Genomic DNA, 26,644 nt, shown 5'->3' with positions numbered 1-26,644 from the left:
ATCTTAATACGTAACTTATGTCATGGGAAACCACTAGATCCTTGGAATTGTGTCAGTGAGAACCACTATAATTATTTTTTTTCCATAAATAAAGATGAATAGAGGATGACAGAATGTTGACATTGTGATTACATTTTCCTATCATGCCACAAATTTAAAAGATTTCACTATCACCACCTAAAGTCTTTTTTTCCTTCCATTAAGATTGGAAAAAAAAGTGGTAAAAAAAACAACTTGTGGGTTGAAATATGTGGTAATTCCAGCACTTGTTCAAAAAATACTTTAGGGGTATCTACTAAAAAGCAGGTTCTATGCTCCGTGCTGCCCCCAGCTGAAGTAAACCTTTTCCCCAAAGGCAGGAAGAAAAGACAGTCTTCCTTCTTTTAGCTACACTATTCAAAATTATATAGCTACAACGGTAGTGCAAAAAAGAAAAAATGGAGTACCAAAGGATCACATTTCACTATACAAGAGCAGAGAGGAGGCAAATGTGGATGTCCTTTTGGTCCCACAGGAACAACAGTCCTGCCTCAGTTATCTCAGTACAAGGCAAAGATTTAGGTTGGTGGCAATGACTGAGCACCAAGTCATTGTGCCCCACTGTGACAGCCTGCCTTTGGAGCAGTGAGTACCAGGCATTCATTAGTCCTGGGTGTGCCGTCGGGTGCCCAGCAGTGATGCTATGACAATAAACAAGATCCCATCCTTGCCCTCAAGAAGAGCCAAGTTTAGTGGAAGAACTTACAGTATGAATAACTTCTCCTAATCACGCTCAGGAACACCAGGTCTGCTCTGGGTCACTGGAAAAACTGGCACAAGAATGAGGTCATAGATAACCTATGGAGAAAATCCAGGCCCACACGTGAACGCTCCTGTTTTTCTGCTTACTTTATGCAGCATGGCATGAACACAGGAGGAATGTTCAGTGTTGGAACAAATTAAACTTACAAATCACACTTCTGATATCTGGCCATCCCAAACAAGTCCTTCGGGACCTTCACACAAACACATCTCACGGCTAGCCGTCTGGGTTTTAAACAGGATAAGAGGACAACAAGGTGACCTACATAGGTGGTCAGTGATGGAGTGCCAGAGACTGTCCTCCCACAGAGGAAGGAAGTGAAACCTACACCACCCCTTTCCTGCACACGTGTAAACCCATTTCTGTACAGTGGTTCACTTTCTGAAATACTTGCAACAGTGTTTGCAAGGGAGTCTGTATAAAGAATCAGAAGCTAAAATCAGAACATAAGAAAATTACTTTAAAGGTATACCATATATTAATTAGTTTGACTACAGACAAATGGATATTTTGGCTCAAAACAGTGGTTAGTTGTTTTACTAGAAATTCCACAGACCTGTGCCGGACACTTTATTTAAAGTACAGAAGTGGGAAGAGAATCTGACAGAAACACAGACAGAGATACGGGACAGTAGAAACCATGACTTTTCACAACTCCGGAGGCACCGTTCACACTGCACTTTCTGTGACTGGAGTTGGGCAATGCCAGTCTACACAGCCACACGCTACCCTTTAAAATGATAGAGGAATGCTATTGAGTACCACGGCCCATTCCCAGATCCCAAGGAAAGGGCCCTCATATTGTGTTTTCAGGACAGATGCCCCCAATCCAATAATAATCCTTCTCTCTTCGATCTTTCTCAACTCCTATTTCTCGTTAGTAAAAGGGAAAGGGGGCTTAACCTACGCTGGCAGATACTTGGACAGAAGAATGTTAAGCTGCCCCTGAAGGTTCAGAGAACTGAGAAGCCTATTGAAATCTACTGTTGTTTTTGCCGCCTAACATACTGATGTTACAGGGAACAACCCACCCCCATTCCTTGCACCTCTTGGTGTCACGCTCCTCCTCTCTCCAACCCTGACAAAATGTGTAAGTATTGAGCAAAGACCCAAGATAGGCCAAGGAGACTTTCTCCCTGGAATCCTAAATCTCCAGAGCCCCCTGTGCTTCCCAGCTTTCTTTACAGGTATTATTATTTGTATTATTTTGCTTAAGTTTGATTTCTCTTGCTCGCAATCAAAATAATCCTGATGCATCAGCTAAAAGGAAACGAAGAAAGAAACATCCCCTTTGGTGCTACTTGATGCCTTCTCTATGCTCTTACAGAAGCACAAACCAAGCCAGCAGAGAGAACAGCACACCAAGGAACGAGGTATCAATTCAAAACCCTTCCATCAAGGCAAAGGTCCCAGGGGACATGCTACCAAATGGACTCCAGTAAAAACTGTCCTGAGTTCCATTCTCAAACTACTTGAAAATAACAGGAGGCACCAAGTTGATCATTCAAATGCAAAAAAAACATCATCAGGCCCTAAAATACATTTTGAACATATGTTCCATTGGATTCCTTGCAGTTGTTCCCAGTTGCCCCAATGCCATAAGGTTTGAGTTTCTTGACACATGAATAAGAGGGTTCAAAGAATGTAAATATCAACCTAGAGATATACACAGGCAATTTATTACTTTTGTTTGTTTGTTTCGTTTTGTGAGGAAGACTGGCCCTGAGCTAACATCTGTTGCCAATCTTCCTCTTTTTGCTTGAGGAAGATTGTTACTGAGCTAACATCTGTGCCAGTCTTCCTCTATTTTATGTGGGATGCTGCCACAGCGTGACTTGACAAGCCGTGCTAGGTCTGCGCCCAGGATCCGAACCTGCGAGCCCGGGCTGCAGAGTGTGTGAACTTAACCACTACGCCACTGGGCCAGCCCCAATTTACTACTCTTTTTAATAGCAGGATCTTACATTTTACAGTACTGTGCAAATGATTCCACGTACTATTCCTCCTTTGATCTTCACGAGCCCCCTCTAAGTAGGCAGGGAAGCCAGGCATCATAATGCCATCTTACAGAATTGAATCAAATCTTACCCAGAATTACAGAGCTAATAGTAGCAAGGCTGGCCCCAGGACAGGCTCAAATCAAGGTCTCTGCCCGTGAAACCCAGCACTCTACTGCACCATCCTGACAAATCCAGAGCCCTGGAGCCACAGTGAACCTAGTCGTGGAGGTCCTCACTGCCTAATGGAAGATATGGGGCTAAACCAATGTGTGGAGTGAGGTGGAAGAGGAGATAGCACAGGCCAAGAAAGAGGAAGCCCAGTCCTACCTTGTGTTAGGCGGAAAACGCTCTCGTCAGTTTTGCTTCACTAACCATATTCATTTTGTGGCTTCATCATGAGAGCTATTAATTATCACTAATAGATTCATTCATTGGAAGCAATAATGAGTGTGGTTAATGAAGAAACCATGTAATAAGCCAGTTCGTTGTTCAAAACTAGGTAAACATTTTTAATATAGAAATATTCAATTTTAACACCTTTAACTGTTAATAAAAATTAAAACACCAGACTAGATTAAGTTGTTGTTAGTGGCACAGAGTTGACTCTTCCACCTGCTGTCTGATGGCAAAGCTTTCAGCATCACAGCAATGCAGCGGCCACAGTACGACAACTGACAGACGAATGGTGTGGCTCCCTGACCAGGAGGCAAACCCAGGCTGCAGCCATGAGAGTGCTGAATCTTAAGCACTAGACCATCAGGAATGGCTCGAGGTTAAGTACTACAGTTTAAGTACTTATAGGTTAAGTATAGCTAATACAGTAAAATATACTGCCCTTGACGATCAGGAGCTTAAAATTCAGTTAAGTTCCTTGACATCTAGAGAATAGAGCCATCAATTCCCCGACTTTCATGGATCTCTTCCTCGGATCGTTCTATCTCCTGCCAGAAGATGCTAGTAAAACAAAATCCCAGGAGGAGAGGTCTTGAAACTTGGGTCAAATGCTTAAAATCAAGAACTGAAGCCAAGACAATACTTTTGTCTTGTCAATGGCATCAATGGATGCCATTCTGGAAAATCTCTGTTTTCAAAACAAACAGCTATATCCATAGCAGGAACCACTCTTGGGTCCAAACACAACCTATGGCTAGCACTCAGACAAGGTAAATGTATGCATTTGGAGCAAGAAGTTGGGCCACAGTTAAGAATGAATACAGGCTTGGCTAGATGTGGCACTGCAGTTCCTGAGGCAAAGGAGAGGGCCCCAAAGGGATACTAAAAACCAGGAACCTGAGAGCAAGAAGCCCGAGTAAGTAAGGGCTGCTTGAATCAGAACACAACAGCCAAGTTCATGTTCAAACCAAGTATTATACATCTATATGTACATGAAGATAGAAAAGACACTGGCACGAAGTCTTGACTAGATTTAAGATTAGGTTCTGCAGAGCAGAAATTCCAGTTTTCTAGACTTTAGCCTGGGTTATACTCTTGGAGGAAAAAGCGTTATATAATAGTCAAATACAAATTTACCATAGACTAACAAAAAGTGCCACCAATTACACGCAGGTGTGAAACATAACAAAAGAACAAAAAATATGAGTGGTCCTCTAAGAAAGAGAGAATGTAAAAGCTACTTCTTGAAGTTCTGTAACCAGAATAAAAAGTGCTCTTGTGGGCCAGCCCCAGAGGCCTAGTGGTTAAGTTCAGCGTGCTCTGCTTTGGCAGCCCGGGTTCAGTTCCTGGGCACAGACCTACACCACTCATCTGTCAGTGGCCATGCTGTGGTAGCAGCCCACATACAAAAAAAAGAAGGGAAGAGTGGTAGTGAATGTTAGCTCAGGGCGAATCTTCCTCAGCAAAAAAAAAAGTGCTCTTGCCTGTCCCAGAATAAGAACCAGGATACTCACCACAGCCAATGGTCTTCCCAGGGGATTATGCCAAGAACTGGCTAATTGCTGTGGAGTAAGTTTTTCCAGCCCTCAGGAAAAGATTATTAAACACACACACAGACACAACCTCACCTACAAAGTTTCTGGAGATAGGGTGGTAATGGGGGGGGGGGGGGGCAGGGTAGCGGGTGTTAAATTCCTTTTCAGCATCACACATTTGGTCTGAGTTTGGAGAGGAATTTAGATGTAACTTTGATGTAGACACCATCACCACTAAATGCCAACATTAGAAAGAACACAGTTATATACTGTCAAGCCATTGAGAATTTTTAAATTAATGGAAATTAAAGAAACAATGCTCACATTGACTAGGAAAGGTCTTTCAGTTAATTGCCACTCCTCTGTCCATTTACTAGAAGCTTGCTGGAGAGCTAACACATTGTGTGCCTATGTCATATGGCTTGTATACAGTCTCAACCCTAGGATATCAGGTCACACAAAAGCATTAACAACTTCAAGTCTCACGTGGAGGGCTGAGAGAAGGGGAGATTTGTGCCAAATTCTTCTCTTTGCAAATTTATAACTTGTGAATTCAAATTTCAAGGTGGATATAGTTAACAAATATCCAGTCTTAAAAATATCTCCAAAGAACTCAAAGCCAATAGACATACATTTAAACCAAAAAGAAATCTAACCCCTAAAAACACAAAGCCCAAATAAGATGAAACTCAAACATATGTGTGCTGTTACAAAACAGGCCAACAGTGAGAATCGGATCTTGGTAAAATTTTAATTTACCTTCATCTTTCTTCTGGACAGAGAACTAGAAGTATTGGTTCTAATGGAAGGGGAGGGCAGATAATAACTTATTTATATACTGTTTCAGAATATTTAACTTGCATTTGAATATGAGCAAGTCTGATTACTGGACATTCACACCCCTTTGGAAAGAAAACTATACCAAGGAAGCAAGGAGACAGTGCCCAGAGAAAAACCAGAGGACAAATGGCAGGTCCACTTGCTTTTCTCATTTTGACTAGAGACAGGCGGCAGCGACTTTCCAGCACCTGAATTCACCTAAGCAAAGCTTTTGCTTTGCTGTGATTGGTGCCTTGCTTGGACCTTCTGGCGTAAGGGAAGTCTACAGTCAGCCAGCTTTCTGACTACGGACACGTTCCCTCTCTGCGCTGTCCAACAGAACAGCCACCAGCCCCAAGCAGCTAATGAGGCTCTTAAATGCGGCTAGGGTGACTGAGGAACTGAATTTTTTATTTAACTGTAATTAATTATAACCTAAATAGCCACACAGGGCTAGTCGCTACCATACTGGACAGCACAGTCCATGTTTATTTAGAAGAATCAAATCTCAGACTTTTACTCATAACTCCAGTTACAAACCATGGATAAAATCAGGAGCCCATCAAAGGCGAAAATGTCACAAGGAGCTGAAAGGACGATTTTCTACGGGTAAGCTGTATGTGGGATAAATCCACTTCCAGGACTCGGGTTGAAGGTAGCTGTATGAGGTGTCCTGGTGACTGATGCTCGACAAATCCTTACCTCCTTAGAAACCAGTCACAAACACTCACAGGGAGCTGGTCCTGAGGCTGGCAGGTCAGACAGGCTGCCTCTCTGAGTCCACTGAGGTGAGTCATACAGAAGGTGCATGCAGGTTAGGAAGAGCAGCTTTCCACCCCCTATCCACGCGAGAACTGGCGTTTTCAGACAGTTCTCTTTCTCCCAAGACCCGGTCAAACACAATACCAGATGAACAAATGTGTATCAAACTCCATTTAACAAAAGTGAAAACTGTGGAAATTCCCATTTGGGGAAGTTGGGAAGGAACTATGAACTCTCAATTTGGTCAAAGCATGGCTGGGCCTCAAACAAGTCAAAAGAAGTAAGTATGTTTTACATATATATTTAGAATTCAATTCTAGAGTCCTAATTGAAATCATTAAGCCAAATACATTACTTACTAGAGAAACAACACAACGGGTTGGCCAACAGAAAACACACCAACAGTTACTCTAATCTTAAAGGATTTCAGTACTTCATGGTGATATGAAATTGACCCTTGAAATGGATGTACTTAAAAATCCTTGATTTTCCTAATCTATGAAATACAGGCTTAATAAAATGGGTAGACAATTTGCACGGGTGTAACAAATAGGCAGCTATCCATACACACCTCTAACCTCACTTTAACAGAAGATATTGATTTGACAGAGATAACACTGACTTTGATACAATGTGCCTGAGATGGGGAGTTCTTAATGGAGACAGGGTAGAAATATGGGGTCCTCTCCTGATTAAAGTAAGGCATTTCAGAGAAAGACTCTGGGAAGTCAGAGGAGGTACGACTAGGCAGCACTAAAGGAGAAGTCAGCTAAAACAGGGCTGGAGAGGCCGTAGGGACCAGCACTCACCTTCTGACCCTACCTGTGTCTACAGAGCCCCACTCACAAGGGGAGCGACAGAGGCTCACGCTGCAGGTGTGAGAGTGTGTGAAGGAAAATCTGGAGAGAATCTACACTTGCAAACACCATTCATAAAGTTGTCATAAGAGGCAGGCCTTTTCTGTTATAGTGTGGTTTCTGCAGGCAAAATAATCTGATTGCCAATATATGACCAAAAATAAACAGTAGTGGAGAGAAGACAGTGGGAGTTATCATACCTATGTACCAGAACTAAGAAACAACATTTCTTGGTGTTCCCTCCCCTACCTACCCCCAACCCTCGTCCTAGCCTACTCCTCAAGCTGGCGACGCAAGGCAAGGAGCTGGGATCATGCCTTCCCCTGGTGTCCTGGGCCACTTCCAAGACCTGCAGACTTGCCTGCCCACTGCCATGGGGGATTATGAAAGCCCTGTTATCCTGCGCTCAGGCAGGGCAAATGGAAACCCCACTGCCTGGTGCAGGCCTTTAACAAGACGGAGAGGCCGTGGCCTGCAGAAAGCATGGTCTGTGGCAGGCCTGCCAGCAGCCCCCAGCCAGCTGACCAGTATCCAGTCACCGTTTCTTTTCCAAGCAGTGACTAAACAAACCTTGATTCAGCTCTTATGTTACACTTAGGTGGAGAACGGCCCCAGAGAAACATCAAGAGAACGATGTTAGAGAAACTGTTCTAGGCACAAACCAAGTACCCATTCCCGTGGAATTATCAGTAACTCAGGGGTCCTTTATCTTTGCTTGAACCCTCCACATCTAGCTGAGGAAAAGGCATATTTCGTTTTTCTCCAGGAAAGTAAAATTCTGGTAATGTCATATCCAGTCAAACAGGAAGGATTGTAGGATCAGGGCTGAAAGGTTTCCAGAGCTATACTGAGCCAATCTGAAAATAATTTATTTGATTTTGTTTCATTTCCTCCAAAATCATCATTCAGCTCCCTGCTCCCACACCCACCAAGACATGAGGAAATATTTCCTAAACACAACAAAAACACAGTGTTTAAAAAAAACACCCGAGATGTGGAGAAACTGGAACCCTCATTCATTGCTGGTGGGAATAAAATGGTGCAGCCTCTTTGAAAACCAGTCTGGCAGTTCCTCAGAACGTTAAACACAGACTGTCCATATGACACAGCAATTCCACGCTTAGGTATTTACCCAAGAGAACTGAAAACACATGTTCACACAAAAACTTGTACGCAAATGTTGACACCAGCATTATTGATAATAACCAAAAAGTGGAAACAACCTTAAATATGCATGAATAAACAAAATGTAGTATATCCATAAAATGGAATACTATTTGGCAATAAAAAAGAATTGAATACTGATACACACTATGACATGAATGAACCTTTAAAAATATTATACTGGGGGCTGGCCCGGTGGCGCAGCGGTTAAGTTCGCATGTTCCGCTTCTCGGCGGCCCGGGGTTCGCTGGTTCGGATCCCGGGTGCGGACATGGCACTGCTTGGCAGCCATGCTGTGGTAGGCGTCCCACGTATAAACTAGAGGAAGATGGGCACGGATGTTAGCTCAGAGCCAGGCTTCCTCAGCAAAAAGAGGAGGACTGGCAGTAGTTAGCTGAGGGCTAATCTTCCTCCAAAAAAAACAAAATATTATACTGAATGAAAGAAGCCAGTCACAAAAGGCTGTTGATGTATTGTTTAACTCTATTAATATTAAATATCCAGAATAGGCCAATCCCTGTAGACAGGAAGCAGATTCATGGTTGCCAGGCATTGGCGGGGGCGGGGGGTGCTGGTCACAGATGACTGCTAATGGGTATGGAGCACCTTTTTTGAAGAGTTGAAAATGTTCTAGGATTAGATTGTGGTGATGGTTGCACAACTCTGTGAATAAGCCAACGAATTATTACAAAAACAATGAGCTGTACTCTAAAATAGGTGACTTTTACGTATGTGAAATGTATGTGAATAAAGCTAAGGAAAGAAGGGAAGGAGGGAGAGAGGCAGGGAAGAACAGAGCAAAGGAAGTCAGACCTGCAATGTCTCACCCTGAGTGAGAATTATTCTTCTCAGGTATCTTTTTTTAAAATTTTTTATCTTGCCATAATCATAGACTCATAAGACACTGCAAAAAAAGTACAGAAAAGTCCCCTGCTTCCCCCACTGTAATATCTTACATAACAAGGCACATTATCAAAACTAGGAAATTGACATGGACATACACAGTTAACTCGACTACAGATCTTACTCAGATTTCTAAGGATGCCCTTTTAAAACAGCTTCTGGGTAATAATCTTTGAGGTTACATTCCTGTTCTTTTTACTTAAACCAGGTAGTTACTCCGGTTGTGATTACAGCAAGTTAATCGATTCCAGTGACACAGATAGGAGCGGTGTACATTTTAACACCTCCCAGTTTCTAATTTGCCATGGAAAGGAAACCAAGTTACCATTAGGGAAATTTCCCACCAAAGCACATTAAGTTCATACATACTTTAAGGGCCCTTCAAACTCATTGTTACTCACCAAATTTGCCCCTGGAAGGGGACTCAGTGAGTCTTTCTCTAGAGTGTTGTTGGTGATGTGCTATGATAACTAAGCTCCCATACAGTCTTTCCTCAGGTGGACAAAGTACTTGCAATTAGCCATCCTAATTCATTCTGAAAGAAAACAAGGTCTGCTGGAGGGCTGATGGATAAGAGGGAAATAGCTCTTGTCAAAGAGGGCAGATAATTATTGCTCAATTGTCTAATAATCAGTTTTGTTTTTTTTTTTGAGGAAGATTAGCCCTGAGCTAACATCTGCTGCCAATCCTCCTCTTTTTACTGAGGAAGACTGGCCCTGAGCTAACATCCCTGTCCATCTTCCTCTACTTTATATGTGGGACAGGCTAATAAGCGATGTGTAGGTCCGCACCCGGGATTCAAACCACGAACCCCAGGCCACGGAAGCAGAACGTGTGAACTTAACTGCTGTGCCACCAGGCCAGCCCCACTAATAATCAGCTTTCTGAAGTAAGACTCTCCTATGTTCTTTTTTTCTTTCTTCCTTTTATTTCCTAACTTTTGGCTCTTCGTCTTTAGTAAAAAGTGAGCTGGACCAGAGAAAGTCATTCCAGTTTCCCATCATCAGATCTGTTAAAATATGTGAGAAAGAAGCAGGTTGAAACTATTGACTGAAGTGAAGTGTGTGGCTTTTCGGCATTAACAGAAAAGCCTCCCCACACTAGGAGATGAGCTTTCTGAGGAGGTGAGGAAGCAAGAGCCTGTCAGGGGTCTGTGGGGGCAGCCAGCACTGCTTGGGCCCTGCCAACGAGGAAGAATCTGAACAGGAAACACTTAACACCCCACACCCAGGGATGGACCTGAGGTCTACACAGCACCCTCCGCAAACTGGCACCAGACATCCCTCCACCTATCCTGGATCACTCACAGGCCCAGACACCCAAGGTAAACCAACGTGAGCAAGTCCTAGAAATCACAGCGAGCTTCGGAGGGATATCTGGCTTCTTGCTGAGACCCCAGGCAAAAAAAAGGTAGCCCAGACAGGGTACATGAAGCATCCTACTTGGGTATCTTGATGGCATATTGATTTAATACAGACAATAGGTGACCACCACAGAGAAATGAGCCCTGAGGTTGTCTTATCAGACAGCAAAATCCAGGAAAGAGACCGGATACTCTGCTAGGACAGTGCTTAAATTGACAAAGCAGAGCATGTCACAAACACAATAGGAAGTGGCACAGCACAGGGAGAAAAGGGAAATGAAACAGTCTTCTGCCCACGGCATCACTCTTTACCGTTTTAAAATAAAATTAAGTTTTAAAAAAAAAGCTTCACCATCCCTCCACCCACCCCAAGCAGTGAGAGAAGTCCACACCCAAACGAGGCAAACATTTGCAAACACGGACACCACATAAACTTTTATTCAAGGGTGGAAAGAGATTTGAGTCTCTTGGTATTACAATGTAAACAATTTTTCTTTCCATATAAGTATGTGCTGACTCCCAGCTGGCGAGCTGACATCCTCCACTGGTCCTGTGAATAGCAGCTCGGGTAGGGGGTGAAGAGTGGCCTGCAACCAAACAATCGAGGTCTTCATCCTGGCTCCACTGTTAACTAATAAGGTAACCCCGAAACACTGTATAAAAATGGGAAAGTGGGAGTATCATGAGTTTTCAGGGCTTTTTAAATTTGTGAACCCTTTATCCAAATGATGGTTCTCTCATGGAGAACCCCAGTATATAGAAGACTTCCAAGCAGACAGGCTGGTGAAAGCTGGAATGGGTGTGGGGTTGGGGGGTGGGGCTCTCCCCTGAGGCTCCTCCTGGAATCGGGACACAACAGCACATACCATGAAAACCACTGATGACATCTCTTAAAACTAAAACTCAATCTTACTGAAAAAATTCAAACTGAAACCAAAAAAAAGTCAGAGTGGTATATAGAGTAATGGTTTCTAATGCCTGACTCTTGGTAGGTGGGGCTGGGGGGCGGGGGGGCGGGGGGGCGGGGGGGGAGGTGGCAAAGGTATTACAGGGGGTCCTTCTTTCATAAGGATGTAAATGTCTTACATAGATATGTCTGCCCATTTTTCCAAATGAATTTATATGCTGTGATTAATAAAACTGAAATGCATTTAAAGTGCTACTTGAATTCATGAGCATGTGGGAATCTATAATTTTTTTTAAATTAAAAAGGAATCATCACATTGGGAACCACTGCTAAAGACAAAGCAACAATATTCCACTTGAATTAAACAATAAAGGTAAATCTTCTTTAAAAAAACTGACAGTGCCCTTTTTTATTTTAAAGACACTACTACCTACAATATCAAACTAGTTAGGTTCCCTTCTACTAGCTGTGGCTATTAGAATGCTGCTTTTAGAAGGATTCTGAGGCCGTGTCCAGGCTGGGTAGGAAAGAAATGTCACCTTAGATAAGCATTAGATAAACACTGTCTGCCACAGCTGTGGAGGGAATAGGAAGTGGGGGAGGGACACGCGTATCTGACATCCAGGGCTATGCCAGACAATCATCTAAGATGTGATGGTTAGTGGAGGGCTGAGTTCTAACTCTGATTCTGTCATTCCACTAAATTTATTATTAGGCGAATCACTCATTCCAGATTTCCATTTTGCCAGGTCTAAGGAGTCATCCTAATTTCTGATGCAGAACTTCCAGGGTCAATTCAGACAGTGAATGTTAGACTCCTTTAGAAGCCACTGGAGACAACAAATCCATCAGAACAGGTGAGCTAATCCAAACCTCTCCATTTTACATGGGAGGGAACTGAAGCCCAAGAGATTGTGGGCCAAAGTCATGCAAGTAGATAGCAGGCTAAAGAATCTGTGTTCCCTCACTGGAGAGTTTTCTACATGAGCCATAATGTGTGGTTTGAAATTTTGACTTAATTACTTGTATTAGTTCTCCTTGGGACAACTGATAATATAAGGGCTTTCCATCTAATACTATAAAAAAAAATTCCACTTCAAAAAAGTTCATGCCTGTCAACTGGGTAATTGTTCTAAATAAATTATAGCAGTATTGCTATAATACAGACCTATACTTCGTCATTTTCAAGCCTGGGTATTAAAAGTGTTTTTTCAGCAGAACAGAACAAGATAAATTATATGTTTGAGAATCTCAGTAAACACAAACCAAATAATTGTTGCTAATCTCGGTAGGACCATTTAGGACCAACACCTTTAAAAAAAAATGAAACCTACATAAAAAGTAAGTTATAAAACACGAATCCATCAGTCATATATACCACTTAACTCTTTTATAATAAGAATTAAAAGGGAATGGCTGAATCTGAAAATGACAATCTTTTATATTTCTTAAATCAGTTTTTTAGGTAAATTCATAAAATAGTACGGAAGTCCTTATCATTAACAAGAAAAGTACGTTTGAATACTTTTAGTCTAGAACTTTACCAGCCACAGAATAAAAGGCTTTATAATCGCTATTCTGTTTCATATTAAGGACATTTCATTAAAAAGATTTTGCTATTTCAAGTCAAGAAAACATTATAGAAAATTAAGATAAAAATATGATGGTCCCTTTTACATTGGAGGTGTCATTTGTCCATGGAACGTGTGAAGTATCTGAGTCTCGGAAAGGCATTTGGTACTCTTTGAAATTCTGCTATATCAGTCAATTTTATAATGAGCCAAACCACCTGTGATGTGAATGCTGTCTAGGAACTAACAAATGAGCTAGGAAGAAATATCCGTTCTTCCAGGCTGGGAAGACATGAATTGATGTCTCAGGAAGAAGAAGGTCACTTTTGCACTGAAATCCTCTCGTAACAGCCACTACGCCCCTGTGTCGAACCACATCTCCTCAACTAAGGCACAGGGACTAGCTGCCGCCACCTGCCTCACCAGAAAGCTCCACAGGATGTGTTCTCGTCTTGTTTGTTTGTTACTTCTTAAATGAAGACAGACAGCTGCAGCACCTCAAAACAGAGTCCCAGAAAAAAAAAGACAGTGAACAGAACCATGATTATAGTGGTCTTCTCTAAAATGTGGTGGGAAACACTACATTATATTCTATTACTGTGTTACCATAACCATCTAAAATTAGTTTCAAAACATGAACCTCTCTCTCTAGCTTGGAAGAGGATTATTCTGTTTAAGTTAGAACAAAACCTAAAGCACTAAGGTAGGAGAAAACCCATTTCCCCCCCAATACTGACTTATGACATAGTGACATGAAGACAATCAGACTGTGATGCGTACGGCATTTTTGTAATAGTAGGGGCTGTATAGGCAATGCTTTAAATATTTTAGCTAAACATTTGAGTATCTGTTTTAAGACATCATTTATAAACAGAAAGTACTGGGTATAACATTTCTTTTATCACATAAACCACTCTAATGTAAACTTCTGCCTCCCTCCTCATAATATTTGGATTATTTCATTGTTCTACCTCCTAGTCTTCCAAACATGTTCGGGCCAATGGAAAAACTATATATCATCTGCCTGTTCTCTCCGCCTTCAGAAATGCCCTCTCTGTAGCTATTTCACTATCAGCGGAAAAGCCACATCAAGAAGCCACCGAGGCACACCAGGAAATGCAAACTGGTCATAAAATGACAGGAGCTGACTGACCTAAAGTTTCCCTCCAGATAATGAAGAAAGGACTTATTAGGATAATTAATTATGCAAATCTGCAGACAGAGACCCTCAATCACAGAGAAATATTTTAGGTCATTTTAAACACCCCTGGAGATCTCGTAAGTTCCCTTCTAATGGTTTTCATGATTGTTTACTATATTTATGAAAAGTTCTGGTAGCTTCATATTTGCATTGCTAACTAATCTCTTTTATGACCTGTAAAACTTTGAGACTTAAATGGGCAAACAGGCCATCTGAGAAGGGAAAAATGGAAATGGCCTGGAGAAAAAAGTTCTATTTAACAAATTTTTAAAAATGCAAATTAAAATACAATGTCATAGCATTTGCCAGTGGTTCAATCACAGATAATTGTAAGATAATAATACTCAACACAGATACGGGTGAAATGAAAGATGCTTTAATACCCTGTTACAGTGTCAAGTGGCAAAGCCTTTCTTGAGGATAATTTGGCAGTACTTACAAAAAACTTTAAAATTATATACTCTGACTCATTTATTTTATTTCTAAGAACGTATCCTAAGAAAATAATCTGAAACAAGAAAAAGATGTTCATAATAATTTTAATGGGAAAACATTAAGAAAATGATTACCTATACTGCACATAAAATGGAAATAAATGCAGCCATCTAAGAAGTTTATTAAGAGTTTTAATAACCTCACTCCCATTAGGATGGCTACTATCAAAAAAACACAAAATATGGGGCCAGCCCCATGGCCAAGTGGTTAAGTTCCTGCTCTCTGCTTTGGCAGCCCAGGGTTTCGCCAGTTTGAATCCTGGGCGTGGACATGGCACCGCTCATCAGGCCATGCTGAGGCGGCGTCCCACATGCCGCAACTAGAAGGACCCACAACTAAGAATATACAACTATGTATAGGGGGTCTTTGGGGAGAAAAAGGAAATAAGTAAAATCTTTAAAAAATAAAATAAAATAATAAATGTTGGCAACAATGTGCACTTTTGTTGGTGGTAATGTAAAATGGTACAGTTGCTATGAAAAATAGTATTGCAGTTTCTCAAAATATTAAAAGTAGAACTACATATGATGCAGCCTCTGGGTATATCCCACCTCTAGGTCTAGATCCAAAAGAACTGAAAGCATGGTGTCAAAGAGATATTTGCACCCCCATGTTCACAGCAGCATTAGTCACAATAGCAAAGAGGTGGAAGCAACCAAATGTCCATCAGTGGGTGAAAGGATAAACAAAACGTGAAGTATACATACAGTGAATACTATGCAGCTTTAAAAAGGAAGGAAATCCTGACACACACTACAAAATGGATGAACCTCCAGGACCTGATGCTAAGTGAAATAAGCCAGCCATAAAAGGTCAAATGCTATATGATTTCACTTATATAAGGTATCTAAAGTAGTCAAAGTCATAGATAAAGAGATTAGAACAGTGGTTTCAAGGGGCTGGGAGGAGGGGGCAAAGGGGAATTATTTCAATAGTATAGTTTTAGTTCTACAAGATGAAAAGGTTCTGGAGATTTGTTTCACAACATCGTAAATATACTTAACACTATGAACTGTACACTTAAAAATGGTTAAGATGGTAAATTTTATGTTTTTTACCACAATAAAAAAAGTTTTAATAACATGAAAAACACTTATGACAACATTTCATTGGGAGAATGCAAAAGAGTGTAGATAATCTATAATCAAAAAATTTTCTAGGGGCCGGCTCCGTGGCCGAGTGGTTAAGTTTGCACGCTCCGCTGTGGTGGCCCAGGGTTCGGACCCTGGGCGCGGACACGGCACTGCTCGTCAGGCCACACTGAGGCAGCATCCCACATCCCACAACTAGAAGGACCTGCAACTAAGATATACAACTATGTACTGGGGGGTTTGGGGAGATAAAGCAGAAAAAAAAAAAAAAGATTGGCAACAGTTGTTAGCCCAGGTGCCAATCCTTAAGAAAAAAAGATTGGAAACAGTCATTAGCCCAGGTGCCAATCTTTAAAAAAAAAAAAAAAGAATTTACAAAATGCCTTGCTGTTATTAAAAAAAAAAAAAGAAAACAAAATAATGAGTTAAATAAAACTGCTGACATGTTTATTTTATAATTTTGAGAATCTTATTTTTAAACTCTTTGGAAATTATTCTTTAGTATCAACTACCTACAAACAGATCAGTTTCTGCATACAGGCCATAACACTAATAAAAACAGAAAGCTCAATAATTAATAACCTTCTAAAACAGAAAGCACCAGGTCCAGATGGGTTCACTGGTGAATTCTACCAAATATTTAAGGATTCTTTACAATCTTTACAATTCTTTACAATCTCTTTCAGAGGATATAAGCAGAGGGAATACTTCCTAACTCATTCTACGAGGCCAGAATTACACTAATAGCAAAACAAGAAAAAGACATTAGGAAAAAATAAAACTATAGACCAACATCTCTCATGAACTTAGATGCAAAAATCCTCAATAAAATATTAGCAAATTGAATCCAACAATGTATAAAAAGAATTATATGCCACAAACAAAGGGATTTATCCCAGGAAGGCAAATCATATGACCATATCAATAGACGCAGAAGAATCACTTGACAAAATCCAATGCCCATTCATGATAAAAACTCTCAGTAAACTAGGAATAGAGAAGAACTTCCTCAACTTGATGAAGACTAGCTACAAAAAACTAGGTTGCAGGATACAAGGTGAACATATAACAGTCAATTGCTTTCCAATATACTAACAATGAACGAGTCAAATTTGAAATTAAAAACACAATACCATTTACATTAGCATCCCCCAAAATGAAATACTTAGTTATAAATTTTTTTTTAAATGTACAAGATCTGTATGAGGCAAACTATAAAACTCTGATGAACAAAATCAAGGAACTAAATAAATGGAGAGAGATTCCATGCTCATGAACAGGAAGACTCAACATTGCCAAGATGTCGGTTCTTCCCAACTTGCCACACCCATTTGTTTACATATGGTCTCTGGCTGCTTTTCCTACAACAACCGCAGAACTGAATACTTGACAGGGACAGCATGGCCTACAGAGCCTAAAATATTTACTATCTGGCTTTTACAGAAAAAGCTCTGTGTCCCCTATTCTAAGTTATTATGATCTTAATTAAGCTTTTACTTATCTCAACCCAATGCTATTTTTTCCTCCAAAACACAATTTAAATTAGGTAACCTCTTCTACTTTCTTTCAATGGCAGTCATATAAAATTCTTCTCTTAAAACAAAATTAAGTGTTGCATTTTTTTTTTTAAATTGTTGGCACCTGAGCCAACAATTGTTGCCAATCTTCTTTATTTTTTTTCCTTTCTGCTTTTTCTCCAAATCCCCCCAGTACATAGTTGTATATTTTAGTTGTGGGTCCTTCTAGTTGCGATTTTTGTGTTTTTTTTTTTTTTAAAGATTGACATGTTGCATTTTTTAAAATAGAATATTCTAATGGTGAGGACTTAAAACATACATCCTGTTCTTTGAGGACAAAGGACACGTCTTTGGAGAGCCTACAGATATGAAATAACTAGCAAAGCCCTACTATAAAAAAGTAATCATTTCATAATCTTCACAATACAAAATATCTGGTTATTTTCCAAAACTCAAAACTGAAATAACTTCCTCCTTAAGAATCTGTTTTTCCCAAGTGGTACTTCATCAGACTAAACAGCTTCTGGAAGGCAAAGGAAACCAAGATCAAGATGAAAAAACAACCTACCAACTGGGAGAAAATATTTACAAATCATATATCTGATAAGGAGTTAATCTCCATAATATATAAAGAACTCACACAAATGAACTACAAAAGACAAACCACCCAATCAAAAAGTGGGCTGAGAATATGAACAGACATTTTTCCAAAGAAGATATACAGATGACCAATAGGCACATGAAAAGATGCTCAACATCACTAATCATCAGGGAGATGCAAATCAAAACTACACTAAGATATCATCTTACGCCCATTAGAATGGCTATAATCACTAAGACAAAAAATAACAAATGTTGGAGACGTTGTGGAGAAAAGGGAGCCCTCATACACTGCTGGCAGGAATGCAAACTGGTGTAGCCACTGTGGAAAACAGTATGGCAATTTCTCAAAAAATTAAAAATAGAAACACCATATGACCCAGCTATCCCACTATTGGGTATTCACCTAAAGAACTTGAAATCAACAATTCAAAGAGACTTATGCACCCCTAAGTTCACTGCAGCATTATTCACAATAGCCAAGATGTGGAAGCAACCCAAGTACCCATTGACTGATGACTGGATAAAGAAGATGTGGTACATGTATACAATGGAATACTACTCAGCCATGAAAAGAGACGAAATCGTCCCATTCATGACAACATGGATGGACTTTGAGGGCATTATGTTAAGCAAAATAAGCCAGACAGAGAAAGACAAACACTGTATGAGTTCACTCATGTGCAGAATATAAACAAACTTACAGACAAAGAGAACAAATTAGTGGTTACTGGGGGAGGAGCGTGAAGGGTGGGCACAAGGGGTGAAGGGGCATACTTATATGGTGTATGACAAATAATAACGTACAACTGAAATTTGACTACATTATGAGCTATTACAACCACAATCAAAGAGAAAAAAAAGAATTTGTTTTTCCTTTTATGGAAGCTAAAATCTGATTTAACAAAAATGCTTAGGCTAAAGAACTAAACAATTCCAAGTATCACTTAATGAATCTATATACTGCATATTTTCTATAAGAATTTAAATTGAACTAAATAATGCACTGTAAGTATATAACACTTAGACTGCTCTCAATAATAGGAATCTGAAAATCCTAACATATTTGCTCTACTCCCAAATACTTTTCTAAATATCTATACACACATGAATCTAGTAAATTATATCTATATATTCTGTTTACCAAATAAGCTTTTCTACCTCTAGTGATCAGATTAGTCCACAGTATCAATTATTTTCATTTTAACTAATTTACGGGAAACAGAGAGAGATGCTGTCCCATGAGGTCCAGACTGTAGGAAATTCTACAGGACAAATAATCTAGCTCTTTTCACAAGTAAGCTGCAAGGGAAAAAACTGCACAGGATTTAAAGAGGTGGAAGGGGCATATAAAAAGCCACAATGTATGAAACTTATCTGAATCCTGAGTTGGTCAAACTTTTTAAAAAGTCACAGGGAAATTTAAAAGCTGACTGGATGTTTGGTGATTTTAAAGACAGAATTTAAATTATTTTAGGTATGATAATGTCAATCTAGTTACATTTCTAAAGAGAGTCCTGATATTTTTGGACATAAATACTAAAATATTTACAGATGAAATTATGTGATTTATAGAATTTGCTTTAAAATAATCCCAGAGTTGATGGAAAATAGTGAAGGGTAGAAATGAAAGATTAGTCATGAACTGATAATTGGTAAAGCTGTGGGTGTATACAGAGGATTCTCATATTAGTGTGTGTGTGTGTAAGAAATTTTCAATGATATAACTTCTTTTTAGTCTTCATTTTCTCTCTACATGAAATAAGAAAAGTAGGCATGGAAAGCAATAAATCTGAGGGGGTCCTGAAGCCTAACTGTGAGGGGCATCCATTTTTTTATTTTGTATTTTCGACTTAATCATCTACAATATATCAGCATAAGTTCGGTCACTTGATATGATAGGCAGAACTTTAAGTGACCTTCTCATTACAGTGACCCTCATACTATCCTCCCTACCCCTGAGTGTGAGTGGAACTTATGGATATGATGATAATGATGTTACACCATATGGTCAAAGGGAGATTATCCTGGGTGGGCCTGAGCTAATCAGGTGAGCACTTAAAATTAGTATTTTCTCTGGCTGATTACAAAAAAGGGAGGCAGAGACATGTCCTCCAGCTAGCCTGGAAGAAAGCAAACATCCACGCTGTGAACTGCCAGTGTGTGCCATCTGGCATGGAACGTGAGTGGCCTCTAGGAGCTAAAGGCAGTCCCTGGCCAACAGCTAGCAGTTGTCAGACCTACAGTCACAAGGAAATAAGTTCTGCCAACAACCAGTGAGTTTGGAAGAATCCCCTGTGCCCCAGATGGGAACTACGGCCTGGTCTGACAGGTGAGTGTTAGCTCGGTGAGACCCTGAGCAGAGAACCCAGCCACAACACACCCAGACTTCTGACCTGGCGAGGTTTTAAGCTGCTGAATTTGTGGTAATCCGTTACGCAGCCATAAAACTAATATGCCTGGATAAGCATCTTATACCCGAATAGCACTGCAGTACCTCAAAGCCGACCTCTGCAGCATGAGTTTACGATCCCATTGGCCCACATGAGTACCTAAACATTCAGCAATTTAACTTTTAATGCAGGGTTTCTCAAAGGATCGTGAATCCAAATTTGAGAAACCTTGAGCTACATAATCCCTTATAAATGAAATATTCCTGATCCAACACACACACAGTTAGCTTTACAGGCAAGATTACATACTTGAGTGCTCTTTACAGGGTGAAGGCTTCTACAGTAGAAAAAATCCTGCAAAATAATCAGATGGAACAAGTTTAAAGCAAATTGTGACTAAGCCAAATGTATCACCAAAACCTTAGTTTATGATCACAGTAGATATAAAACAGTGCGAAGCTTTCCATTCTTTAATGCCCTAGTCCACAATTAGGAGGTATGAGAAAAATACGAGCCTGATTCCATTACAACAAAAATTTCTTCATAACAAAGTCTCCCATGTCTCAGCTGGTCCATAAATATTAAGGAATTATCACAATTATTTATTCATTTTTTTTTTAAAGATTGGCACCTGAGCTAACAACTGTTGCCAATCTTCTTTTTTTTCTGCTTTTTTCTCCCCAAATCCCCCCAGCACATAGTTGTGTATTTTTAGTTGTGGGTCCTCCTAGTTGTGGCATGTGGAACACCGCCTCAGCGTGGCCTGATGAGCAGTGCCATGTGCGCGCCCGGAATTCAAACTGGCAAAACCCTGGGCCGTCAAAGCAGAGCGCACGAACTCAACCACTCAGCCATGGGGCCCGCCCCACAATTATTCTTTATCCATATTATATATCTATTTATTTAGAGGAAAAATTAAAATGTGCATGTAGAAAATAAATGGAAAAGTAAGTCATAGATATTGTCCTTATGGGCTAAAATTTTGCTTCTAAGGTTGTACTTAGTCTGATTCTTCTTAGCCCTTTTTTTTTCCTGAGGAAGATTAGCCCTGAGCTAACAGCTGCCGCCAATCATCCTCTCTCTTTTTGCTGAGGAAGACTGGCCCTGAGCTAACATCCGTGCCCACCTTCCTCCACTTTATATGTAGGACAACCTGCCACAGCATGGCTTAACAAGCAGTGCGTAGGTCCACACCCAGGATCCAAACTGGCAAACCCTGGGCCAGCAAAGCATAACATACAAACTTAACCTCTGCACCACCAAGCTGCCCCCTAGCATGTCTTTTTTTGAAATCACAGCTTTATTGAGGTATAATTCACATAGTATAATATTCATCCATTTAAAATGTACAGTTTATTGGTTTTAGTATATTTACAAGCTATGTAACCATTACCACTAATTTTAGAATTTTCATCACCCCTAAAAAGAAATCCTGTATTCTTTCTTTCTTCTTTCTTTCTTTTGCTGAGGAAGATGCACCCTAAACTAACACCTGTTGCCAATATTCCTCTTTGTTTTTGCTTGAGGAAGACTTTTTTGCCCTAAGCTAACATCTGTGCCAGTCTTCCTCTATTTTGTATGTGGGTCACCACCACAGCATGGCCACCAACGAGTGGTGTAGGTCTGCACCCAGGATCTGAACCTGGGCCACCAAAGTGGAACACACCAAACTTAACCACTAGGCCACAGGGCTGGCCCCTCTATCTTTCTTTTTAATTGTCATTCTTCTCTATTATCATGTTATGCTAACAAATTTTCCTCTAATACTACATAACATTGGCTATCTGAGACTGAAAATCAGCATTTAGGGAAGAAAAGAACTGAGGGAAGATTTGATCTAGGGCACAACAAATATTAGAAAAACTGTGATTTGGGATTATAGAGTATTGCTTCCTATAACTGATGCTGTGAACATTCCTTTGAAAACATGGACATGATCCAAATAAGCAAAACATGAAACTACTTGCCAATGCAAGCGAAGAATCTTTCACTGGGGAGACTCTTCATCTATTGCACAACGTAATTTGTTTATTTCAGAAGTTGAAGAGAAAAGATGATTTGAGCTTTATTTAAGTAAAACAAAAGTTCTGTATTTTAAATTTAAAAATGTGGGATTTAAAATAGCATTCTGAAACATTCAAATCCAACATTAAAACATTTTTCACATGCCAAATGAATGATGTTTTAAGATGGTGCTTCCATGGCTTATGAGATAGTCCATGAAACGTCCAGTATAATATTTTCACGTAAAACTTAGTTCTTCCCTTGCCCCTGCTATGCTTGATAGAAATCTGGATCTGAAATTCTAAGTAAAATCCAAGTAAAAGGAGGCATTTTATTCTATTTCCCACCTTTGGCAGTTATAACCCCGGGGCTTTGTGGCCTCCATGGCGGGCGGCACAGGGCAAGGAAGGAAACTTACAACAAAGAAATTCACCCCACTTTGTGAAGCCAGAGAAGAGCCTGATGGGAAACTCACTGAGTTCAACTTAGCTGTGAAATATCCAGATCTTTTCTAGGATCTAGATTTTCCTAGAATGGAAGCTAGTAAGAGTATTTACTACTACTCTGCCGCCCGCTTTATCTCAAGGGCACACATGGTGTTGGCAATTTGTGATTGGGTGGTTTATGTTTCCTTTTCTTTAAACAATAGGTTAATATGCAAATTGATCCTCCCAGGGAAGCATTTTGAAAAGGAGAGGATAACTTCCCCAAGTTTTTCGGTAAAATCTGCCAAAATATAATAAAGCTTCAAGATTATGAGAAGCATTAGGTTCCATGTATTAGACCATACATACTACACCACATATAAAAGATTTTACAAATTCAAATTTCTAGAGGAGTAAAAAAATATTCATACCAAAAGACACAAAATTTTTACAAACAAAGCTGGGCATTTACCCAGCCATCCATCCAGGCCGAGCACACATCTTTAACTTAACCACATTGCCCAAATGCAAGATCTTGTGCTTTCCCACTCGTTTTCAGTCCTGGCTACATGTCAGAATTACCTGTGGAGCTTGAAGAATCCTGGCGATGGGGCCCAAACCCCAGATCTACTGAATCAGAGTCCCTAAGTGTCTCCTTTTTAAATCCACCATGGGGAATTCTGATGCCCATCCAGGGTGGAGAACCAACACACGGCCTTGAGGAAGAGCATGGAGCCCTCCAGAAGGCCCACCTGACCCTCTGCGAAGGGACTTGGGTTTATATTAACTGAAGCTGCATGCTTCTCTAAGCATTTATCTTTGCATTAGTCGCTCAAGAACTGAGCTTGGGTTGGCTAATTAAAACTTCACAACATTCTCCCTTTGTCTACTGAAAATCGTATCAATGTTTTTCTGAAAAGCAAGGCAAGTTTGAGTGTTGCCAAAAGCCCAAGTTTGAGAGTCAAGTTTTAAAGACATTCTTGTGTGGGAAAGAGAAAAAAAAAAATATCACTCTGTTAATCCTTTTCAGAGCTCTTCCCACACCGCTGATTTGAGATAAGTTGCCATTTTTAAAGGGTGAAGGCCCTCCCCCCTTTTTTAAGCATTTTGGCCTTTGACAATAATGACAGAGGTGACTTTCCCCTAAGCCTCATCTTCCTTATCCACAGATAACATTACTCACCTACCAACACAGGCCACGGGCTTCAAAGTTGTTTACCCACTAGCTGTGGTGGGCTTGCCCTGACCCAGCATCAGTGTCTCACAGAGTCCCCTGTGGAGACTAGGAACATGTCCTTAAAATGTGGCAGGCCTCCTAGGCAGTGGTCATGGAAGAATGGAGAAGTGACCCTGAAAGGTCTTATCCACTGACCTTTACTTTGCTCTAACCAACTGCCCAAATAAATAAAAACAGCAGGGTGGCTCAGTTTCCCAGATGAATCCCAATTTATCCCTGAATAGGCAAACCTGGTGCAATGTTTAAAGTTCTCAGGGTATCCAAAATCTGTCAGCTTGCTCTCAACCAGGGCGATTTTGCTCCCCAGGGGACATCTGGCAATGTCTGGAGACATTTTTGGTTGTTACAACTGGGAAAAGGGTGCTACTGGCATCTAGTGTGTGCAGGCCAAGGATGCTGCCCAACATCCTACAGCGCACAGCCCAGCTCCCCACAATGAACTATCCCACCCAAAATGCCAACAGGGTTGAGGAACCCTGGATTAGAGTATTTGCCAGCCCACTGCTGGATAAATGCCTGAAGAGGCTCTCATCATAATTTAGTTTCAAATACAGATAACAAACTCAAAGGCCAAGAAGGCAAGGAAATATCACATAAACAAAGTGGCTGTGGATAAGGCATCAGTGTGTGGTGAGGTCTGTGACAAATCAGAATGTAAATGTTCACTAAAATCATTCCATTTTTAAAAATAATACTGTGCCGGCCAAACCAAAGACAACAGCTGGCTCCGTCCATCCTGTGTGTCAACGGTGGCCCAACTCCGGTTCAAAGCGATCATCAATTTAAACAGAACTGGATGATCCCCCAAAGACACTGTGGCTAGCCTCATGCCTTACATCCTACAGAACTTCCTGAGCCCCAAGACTGGGGAATGTGACCAGAGCTGTTCAGTTAAGGAGAAGAGACTAGAGATCAGATCTTTGGCTCCAGCCAAGAACAGGGTCTCAGGCACACTGTGCCAAGAGCAGGGGCCAACACTGGAAGCTCTAAAAGTAAAAACACAGAGTTCCCCCTCACAATCTCCATTCTAGGGGAACCCAGTGGATAGTACATCAATACTACACAATGCCATATAAACGAGGTCGTTATTTTAAGGTGATATCGTTCTCATAAAATTTTGGCATTTTCACATGATTTCACAGATGAGGAAACAGAGGTCCAGTAAGTTTGAAGGAGTTGCCACATCTGAACCTAAAATCAACTGGTGTTTGTTTTTCCTCTGTGCAATTGCAAGAGCAATCAAAAGGCAAACGGATTCCTTTCAAGGTATCAAACATTGTGACTAAACCCTCAACCGACATAAACAGGTTACAAGTGGATGTTAAATTTAAACCTACTCAGCATCATCCTTCTTCCCCATTAGAAAAATCATTAACACGTTTGCCCCAAGTCACTGTCTTAAGAACTCTTTTCCACATAATGGAAGAATTAAAAGCAGGTTAAATATCTCCAGCCCTCGTTTCAGATCAGGCTGCAGAGAGGAAGGCCAAGTCAGCAAAGGGAACACAAGAAGGAAGAAGCCGGATCTGAACATCCCCACGTGTATGCGTGCTTTCTGCTGGAGGAATTCCTGGCCTGAAGAGACAGTATAAACAAAGGCGATCCGGAGGGAAACAAATGATAAGATAAGTGAAATCCAATAACTCCCTCTGTCCTCCCCTCCACCTACTTCCCCAACTTGTTCATCGGAAAAACAATCTGAGCTTGGGAGAATTAAAATGTAAGCTGTGCTCTCTCGGCTGCTCCATCCTAAATCAGGAGGTTAAAGGGGAAGATATGCGTCCCTGTAAGGCCAGTGATTGCTCCCCTCATATGCAACCTGGCCGACTGGGAACAACCTCCTTCTGCCACAGAGAGGCGTGAGAGAAGTGGCAAGGAAGCAGTTTAGTGGTCCTCCAGACACAGGTTATAGTCCAAGGAGTACAGCAGGAGAAGGCGGAGTATGGAAGAAAGGCAGCTTCAGTCACAGCCTGAAAGAAATTGGGTCAAACTAAAAATAATACATATGTTTTTAATTTTAAATCAATCTCTTAGCAGAAAAAGTCACAGGCAAAGCAGTATCTTGCCATGGTTCCTGGAACTTCTGTAGCTGGAGGTGTCACCTACTCACAGAATGTCAAGCCCTAAATGGGTCATAGAGGTTTTCTAGTCCAATTCAATTCTCTATTCTTGATTTTTAAAAGTACAAAAACTTAATGGCAGGCCCTTCATTGAACCTTCTGAGAACATGATGCAGTCTCAGCCATGACCTTCAATTCCAGCACCATTCATTCCACATCCTCTCTGACTCTGACTTGGAATTACCACTGAGAGCTGAGCAAGGCAGAATGGAGCTGGGGGAGTAGCTCTAAGGCAAACAAGATTGCCACAAACAAGCAGAATGGGAAACAAAGAGAAATGTTACTGTTGTTTCTTTTGCCACCAACATCCTAAACCAAATAACAACCACTAACATGGGTAACTGTAAATGCATTTTTTAAACAAGAAAAAATGAATCATTGACCTTGGACAGAACCATATGATATTTTCTGTATACACAATTTCGCCAAGCTTCAAGAATAAAGTAGAGAATGCAGCACAGTCCTTCAAATGGTTTAATTTGTCC

The 26,644-nt window shown here is 40.6% G+C and overlaps 1 protein-coding gene and 1 long non-coding RNA gene across 7 annotated transcripts in view; one reads left to right on the top strand and one right to left on the bottom strand.

The window, feature by feature from the left end:
* Positions 1-26,644, bottom strand: part of DAAM1 (dishevelled associated activator of morphogenesis 1) — a 160,620-nt gene that overhangs the window by 126,215 nt on the left and 7,761 nt on the right. For 2 of the 6 annotated variants that reach the window (XM_070594148.1, XM_070594151.1), the window contains exon 2: positions 20,683-20,727. The exons of the other annotated variants lie outside the window; for them this stretch is intronic. The gene's annotated coding sequence lies outside the window, so the exon portion shown is untranslated. The remainder of the gene's footprint in view (positions 1-20,682; positions 20,728-26,644) is intronic. 6 annotated transcript variants of the gene reach the window in all.
* Positions 11,018-26,626, top strand: LOC103560587 (uncharacterized). The gene is made up of 3 exons (XR_547232.2): positions 11,018-11,237; positions 12,255-12,362; positions 25,505-26,626. It is a non-coding gene; the product is annotated as an uncharacterized lncRNA (long non-coding RNA).

This window comes from Equus przewalskii, chromosome 25 (assembly GCF_037783145.1).
Source record: "Equus przewalskii isolate Varuska chromosome 25, EquPr2, whole genome shotgun sequence".
Taxonomy (NCBI): Eukaryota; Metazoa; Chordata; class Mammalia; order Perissodactyla; family Equidae; genus Equus; species Equus przewalskii.
Note: the sequence above shows the minus strand (reverse complement) of the source record. Positions and strands in the feature narration are given on the sequence as shown.